The following is a 7,817-nucleotide window of genomic DNA, read 5'->3' as shown; positions in this document are numbered from 1 at the left end:
AAGTATGCATGTCTGAAGTATGCATGTCTGAAGTATGCATGTCTGAAGTATGCATGTATGAAGTATGCATGTATGAAGTATGCATGTATGAAGTATGCATGTATGAAGTATGCATGTATGAAGTATGCATGTATGAAGTAGCATGTATGAAGTATGCATGTATGAAGTATGCATGTATGAAGTAGCATGTATGAAGTATGCATGTATGAAGTATGCATGTATGAAGTATGCATGTATGAAGTATGCATGTATGAAGTATGCATGTATGAAGTATGCATGTATGAAGTATGCATGTATGAAGTATGCATGTATGAAGTATGCATGTATGAAGTATGCATGTATGAAGTATGCATGTATGAAGTATGCATGTATGAAGTATGCATGCATGAAGTATGCATGTATGAAGTATGCATGTATGAAGTATGCATGTATGAAGTATGCATGTATGAAGTATGCATGTATGAAGTAAGCATGTATGAAGTATGCGTGTATGACGTATGCATGTATGAAGTATGCATGTATGATGTATGCATGTATGAAGTGCGCATGTATGAAGTGTGCATGTATGAGGTATGCGTATATGAAGTATGCATGTATGAAGTATGCATGTATGAAGTATGCATGTATGAAGTATGCATGTATGAAGTATGCATGTATGAAGTGCGCATGTATGAAGTATGTATGTATGAAGTGTGCATATATGAAGTGCGCATGTATGAAGTATGTATGTATGAAGTGTGCATATATGAAGTATGCATGTATGACATCTACATGTATGAAGTAATGTATGAAGTGTGCATATATGAAGTATGCATGTATGAAGCATGTACATCTACATGTATGAAGTACGAATGTATGAAATATCTATGTATGTATAAGTATGTATGTGTGTAGGCATTATTGTACTGGATACGTATATAGGTATTATGTATTAAGTATTGTATACAGTAAGTATATATGCATTAAGCCGTTACTACTCACATTTTAATACTGTGCAAGATACATTGCGTGTACTTCTTCTGATAACGTGACCCAAGCGTATCGGGATTATATTAGATTAGAAGTTTGTTATGAGTTGTTGGCAAAATTCCAACAATAGATAGAAAGGGGTGAACTTCAGAGATATGGTGTCAATTATGTATAAATACCTACATGTATTAAGTATATACACACATTCATATATGTATTAAGTATGTATGTGATAGGTATGTTTATATTTAGTATGTTTATATATATGTATATATGCATGCATGTATGTATGTATCTATCAAGTATTATGTCTATATGCATGTATGTATGGATTAAATATGTATGTACGTATTATGTGTGTATGAAATATTCGTGTATAACGTATGTATGTAGAAATGCCTACATGTATTAAGTATATACACACATCCATATATGTAATAAGTATGTATGTATGTGAGATATGTTTATATTTAGTATTTTATAAGTATGTATGTATATGTATGTATGTATGTATGTATGTATGCAAGTATGTATGTACGTATCATGTGTGTATGGAATATTTATGTATCAAGTATGTATGCATAAAGTATGAATGTATGAGGTACGAATATATGAGGTATCAATGTATGAGGTATCTATGTACCAGTATGTATGTGTATTTATTATTGTATAGAATATGTAGATATGTAGATATGCATGTATGTATTGATCAACACAAATGAGAATAGGAAAGCAGTTACTACTCACATTTTAATACTGTGCAAGTTGCATCCTCTGATAACGTGACCAAAGCGTATCAGGATTACATTAGATTAGCTTGTTATGGCTTGTTGGCATAATTCCAACAATTGGTAGAGGGGTGAGACAGGGTGTCGATTAAAACCATTGATAAGGCTAATAAGATAAACATGGCATGGTTTGTATACAAATTTATTTAATATATGTCTTTTAAAGATTGTATAAAGTCACTCCTCCCTCTCTGCTCCGTATACTAATCTTCTTCGTGCAAAGGGAGCCTCTGACCGACGCCCACCGAATCTTCTCGTCTTCCGGATTGACCTTCTGCGATAGGCAACTGCCTCTACCACAGGCATCTCCAACGGGAACTCAGGATATGGTGTGCACAAAGGAACATCGTCAGAATCTTTTGATACTATTGGCGTTTGTGGAGCAGGAAAGTCTCTTGTAACCTGAGAAACAGGCTTGATATCCATATCAGAAGAAACGGGAAAGAGGGATGTTGCTGCGGTGGTCATCGTACAGTATTCCGATCTGAGTAATGTAATGAAATATGGATTTGACTTTTAACCTGATTATTTCCCCGCGTATCCCTAAATTAGGTAAGGTAAGTGATGACTGAACTGTTTACAAATTATGTGACTTAATTACATCACTTCTCTTTAACCCAATTCCTTTACCTATTTTTTTTTTCAGGTCGGAAGAAGAAGACTGATCTTTATTTCCTGTTTCCGTCTTAGACGAGATTCGTTTATTACTATCTATTTCAAAAATTAGCTGAGATTAATAATTACATTTGAAAGAGAAATGGAAATCGTCAGTCCCCGTGTTCTTACGTGACTTTACTTCATCTTCTCCCCAAAAGAAGCAGATATTTGTGTATGCCAGGTACTTTCGGAAGATATAAAACTATTTTTATTAGGTTGATATCGTCAGTTCGCGCTTAGTTAAGCTTCTGCTGCTTCTTTGCCTGTGTGTGATCTTTTCAATTTATATATATACATATATATATATAGATAGATAGATAAATAAATAGATAGATAGATAGATATTGGAATTATTCTCGAAAGATAACATTTCAGTATAGGCAGTATATAAGCTGTTGGATAATTTGATAAAATGGCAAATATTTTGCAAATTATTTGGTAGCGTGGCTCAGATCATTATCTCCGATGTGTCGCTTAACCTTACCTGATTTTGGGTTGGGTATTGAAACAACCTGGTTAAAGGTCAGATCACGTCACATCTTTTTATATGGAAATCACGACTGTTTCTCGGGTTTCTAGAGATGTTCCTGTTTCATAAACGCCAAGTGTATCAAAGGATGACTTTACTTTGTGCACACCTATTGGTGTTATTCATGATGTGTTTACACGTATTTGCTCGTCGGAGATATCTGCATTGCCTCCACTGAAGGTATCTCCAATGGGATCCGAGGATGCGGTGTGGAACGGAAAACTCTATTGAAATCTGGGAAGTTTATAATATGCAATTAAAAATGAAACGCAACAATATTCATCTGCACATTCCCCTGCTTCTGAATATCCTCAACGAGAAAAGAAATACAAGGAAAGATATGAGGAAAGCAATCGTTTTCTTGATTTTATAATCAGCATATCAGGGAGCATAGCAAAGCGAAGCTGGGATATATTCTCGCAAGATGACATTTAATATAAGCAGTTCAGCATTTGATAAGGTGGCATTATTTAGCACATGAATAGGTAGCGTGGCCGAGTGGTCTAAGGCGCTGGTTTTAGGCACCAGTCTCTTCGGGGCGTGGGTTCGAATCCCACCGCTGCCAGGGATTGTCATTCAACCTATTGGCCTAGAATGTTCATTATAATCTCCAAGTAAACATAAGTAATTTCTTAGTGGATGTAAAATACTAGGTTATAGTAAACTAATTCAATTCAATTATTTATGTATATGATATCGTCTTAGGTGTTTGACCTATGAACAGGATTGTCACGTTGCTGACACATACATACTTTCAACTATATATTGTGTAAGTTTTTGTGTTTATCCGGTATTTCTCGGCGAATATCTGCATTCCTCATACTTGATATGCAATGGCTCTAGAGTTGATATCATGTATTATATTCATTGAAACTGGAGTTTAAAATGATAAAATTGACATTCCCATTTCACTTTAATTTGGTTGGAATACCTCAACGGAAATGAAATTTCCTATTGGGTTTTTCTTAAATTTTATATCTAGCTTCCAGGGTTCAAGAGATTGCTGTACGAAACGCTATTGTCAAAAGATCCTTTAAATAAGCATTATCATATTATAAGTATTATTATATAATATAAATAATACGATGATATTGCTAAGAGCTATTTAGGACCATGTATTATGACTAGGGTTGTAAGTACGTGCAGGATGTGATGCATTAATATGTTTGATGTATGAATTTATTGTGTTCTTAGACATGTAATTAATTAGTGAGATGCTAAAATATTATACCTACGTATAACTTATATCATCAACTTTTAGTTACGTTAGATATACGCAGTCAAGAGACGGTTGCCAACAATGATTAGTTTGTCACGGGCAAAACTTATTACCATCATTATAATCGTGTAATATATAACCATGTTAATTAACTGAATTGATCAATCATCAAAATCGAGTAGAAAAACGTTACTACAATTTATCATAATGTTACATTTACATGTTTGTTGAGTTGAAAGATCGAGTAAGACATTTTTAGATAACTTTGACCAAGTATAAGATAAAGTTGGTTTGTCTTTTACGAAATTCATAAAAGAATAGGTTAATTATGTATACCAGGTTCAAGATATGCTGTTCGATAAAACCTATTATAAACTCAAAAGATCAATGAATATTTGATATATATATACATCATATTTATTATATAGTAATTAGATAAAATATTGGATGCATAGATGATTACATATGCGTGTATTAAGTATTGTATTGAATATGTGCATGTGCATTAAGTATGTATGTATGTATGAATTACTATGTGTGCTTGTATAACTGTGTATATTAAGTATGTATGTTGTAAATATTATTAAGCTTGTATGTATGAAAACGTTTGCTTAATCGTATAATCACACGCAAGCACAGGAAGCGCAACAATGATTAGTTTGCGGATCACAGTAAGAGCTTATTACACATTCTCTACTACACCGCTGATGAATAACACGCCATGTAATTAACTGAAGTTGATCAACACAAAACCGGAATCGAAAAACTGTTACTCCACATATTTTAATAATGTACAGGTTACATGGTTTGATTGATGCTGAAATGATGCTGAGAAGAATTTAAGTGATAACATGACCCAAGTGTATGAGATTAAAAGTTGGTTATGGTTTGTTGACGAAATTGCAAAAACTGGAATAGGGATTGAATAATGAATATATAGAAAGCTACAAGAAATATGGTGTCGATTAAAACCGTTAATAAAACTCATGAATAGATGAATATTGTAAGTTTTGAGTTATTTCCGGTATATCCCCATCCATTATTAATTGTATATTATAAACTTCTAATATCGCAGATTTCAATAGAGTTTTCTGTTACACAAAAGCCAATTGTTTTTAAATGCACACCATATCCTGGGATCCCGTTGGAGATGTCTGCGATGGAGGCAGTGCGGAAGACAAGCAGAGAGGAAGGAGTAAATTTATAAAACTTTATGATTTTTAAATAGATATGCATTTAAGCAAATCGATATTTACTTTTCTCAAGCATGAAGTTATTGTTTATTTGTTATTATTCCCGATTAATTAAGTTTACATTTGAAAGAGTGGCGAGAAGATTGTCCAGTTGTCATCGGCATGCAAAAGCTTCTTCTTGTAAGCGACCTCTGATAACCTTTAAGATTTGTTTCGACTTTAGTAAGAACGGGTAAAGGAATTGGGTTAAACAATGTAATTCATTCGCATACTTTGTAAACCACTCCGTCATCGCTTAACCTTACTTGACATGGGTATACCCGAGAAAATAAAGGTCAGTCTTCCTCTTTTTCTGACCTTAGGAGGAAGTGGGTCAAACAGCAATGACGTAATTCATTCACATATTTTGTAAACAACTCCGTCCTCGCTTAACCTTACCTGATTCGGGGATACGCGGGGCAAAAATCAGGTTAAAATTCAATCCACATTTCATCACATTACTTAAGATCGGAGTACTGTACGATGACCACCGCAGAAACTTCCTTGTTTCCCATATCTTTAGATATGGATACCACGCTCATTTCTCAGGTTTTAAGAGACTTTCCTGCTTTACAAACGCCAATTGTATCAAAAGTTCCTGACGATGTTCCTATGTGTACACCAAATCCTTGGATTCCGTTGGAGATGCCTGTGGTGGAGGAAGTTGCATGCCGCAGAAGGGCAATGCGAAAGACGAGAAGGTTCGGTAGGCGTCAGTCAGAGGTTCCCTTTGCGCGGAGAAGATTAATATACGAAGCAGAGAGGGAGGAGTGACTTTATACAATCTTTAAACGACGGATATTAAATAAATGTGTATATAAACCATTCCATGTTTAATATATTAGTTTTATCAATGATTTTAAATGACACATCTTAATGCATATACACATATTCAGTAAAATACGTTCAATACTCAGTGCAGTACTTAATGTGTTTTTATTCAATACAGCATTTAATACATACGAACATGGTTAGTACATACGAACATGGTTAATACATACATAGGTACTTCATGAATAAACATTTTATACAAGCATACTCTATGCATGCATACTTCATACATACATGGATGCATACATAATTCACAGTTGCATATATACATACATAGAATCTTAATACATACATAGAAAGTTATATACATATATATTACATTCAAACATAATACATTCATACATAATGCATTCATACATAATGCATTCATACATAATGCATTCATACATAATGCATTCATACATAATGCATTCATACATAATGCATTCATACATAATGCATTCATACATAATGCATTCATACATAATGCATTCATATATAATGCATTCATACATAATGCATTCATACAAAATGCATTCATACAAAATGCATTCATACAAAATGCATTCATACAAAATGCATTCATACAAAATGCATTTATACAAAATGCTTTCATACAAAATGCATTCATACATAATGCATTCATACATAATACATTCATACATAATGCATTCATACATGATGCATTCATACATAATGCATTCATACATAATGCATTCATACATAATGCATTCATACATTGATAGAGTGTGCAAAGCCCTAACGCATTCATATATGAGCACACTCTAAAAGCCGATTATGAATTTTTTGCTTTTCATTTTATTATTGGCACATCGTATATGATATATCCAGTGGTGCCTGTCATCATGTTTTCAGGGCCTTACGTCATCAATGCAGACGTTAACAACGTGCATGTTTGAATTCTGAACAACCCTTATTTAACTGAAACAAGCACCAACCAACGATATCAAATTAATAAAAAAAATTATAGGAATACGAGTTTTATATCTTCTTGACGTATAGATGATATTTAATGCTGGAAGTGCATTTTCGCTTCTCGGAAGTTAGGCGTCTTTGCAGACCGCTCGGCCACGCTACCTCTTGATAGGTATACATTTGCCATCGAGTTTCCCTTCTACGAGGTAGCAACGGCATTTCCAGCGTGATTCCAAAATATAATTTGGTTCCTTTGATGCATTCGGAAAAATACACACGCAGAATGATCTTCCAAATATGGTTATAACTCCCTCTTTGCTCTACAGTAGATAGTAATAAACGAATTTCGTGTAAGACGGAGACATAAAACATTAAACGTTTGCCTCCTTGTAAATGACAACCACTGATAAAACTAATAATCCTCAACACCATTTTATATCATGGAGAAGTAAGAGGAAAACATACTGTACAAATGCATTTATTTAACATCTGACATTTAAAGTTCTGAATGAAGTCATCCTCCCTCTCTGCTTCGTATACCAATCTTCTCCGCGCACAGGGTGCCTCTGACCGACGCCCGCCGAACCTTTTCATCTTCCGTACTGCCACCACCATAGGGATCCCAGGATGTGGTATGCATATATCATCTGGATATTTTGATATACTTGGCGTTCGGT

General features: G+C 34.1%; 1 non-coding gene across 1 annotated transcript; it reads left to right on the top strand.

Annotated features, from left to right (window-relative positions):
* Positions 1-3,427: 3,427 nt before the first annotated feature.
* Positions 3,428-3,508, top strand: Trnal-uag. Its single transcript has one exon. It is a non-coding gene; the product is annotated as a tRNA-Leu (tRNA).
* The last annotated feature ends 4,309 nt before the right edge of the window (positions 3,509-7,817 follow it).

The sequence above is a fragment of the Penaeus chinensis genome, chromosome 24 (genome assembly GCF_019202785.1).
Source record: "Penaeus chinensis breed Huanghai No. 1 chromosome 24, ASM1920278v2, whole genome shotgun sequence".
Lineage (NCBI taxonomy): Eukaryota > Metazoa > Arthropoda > Malacostraca > Decapoda > Penaeidae > Penaeus > Penaeus chinensis.
Note: the sequence above shows the minus strand (reverse complement) of the source record. Positions and strands in the feature narration are given on the sequence as shown.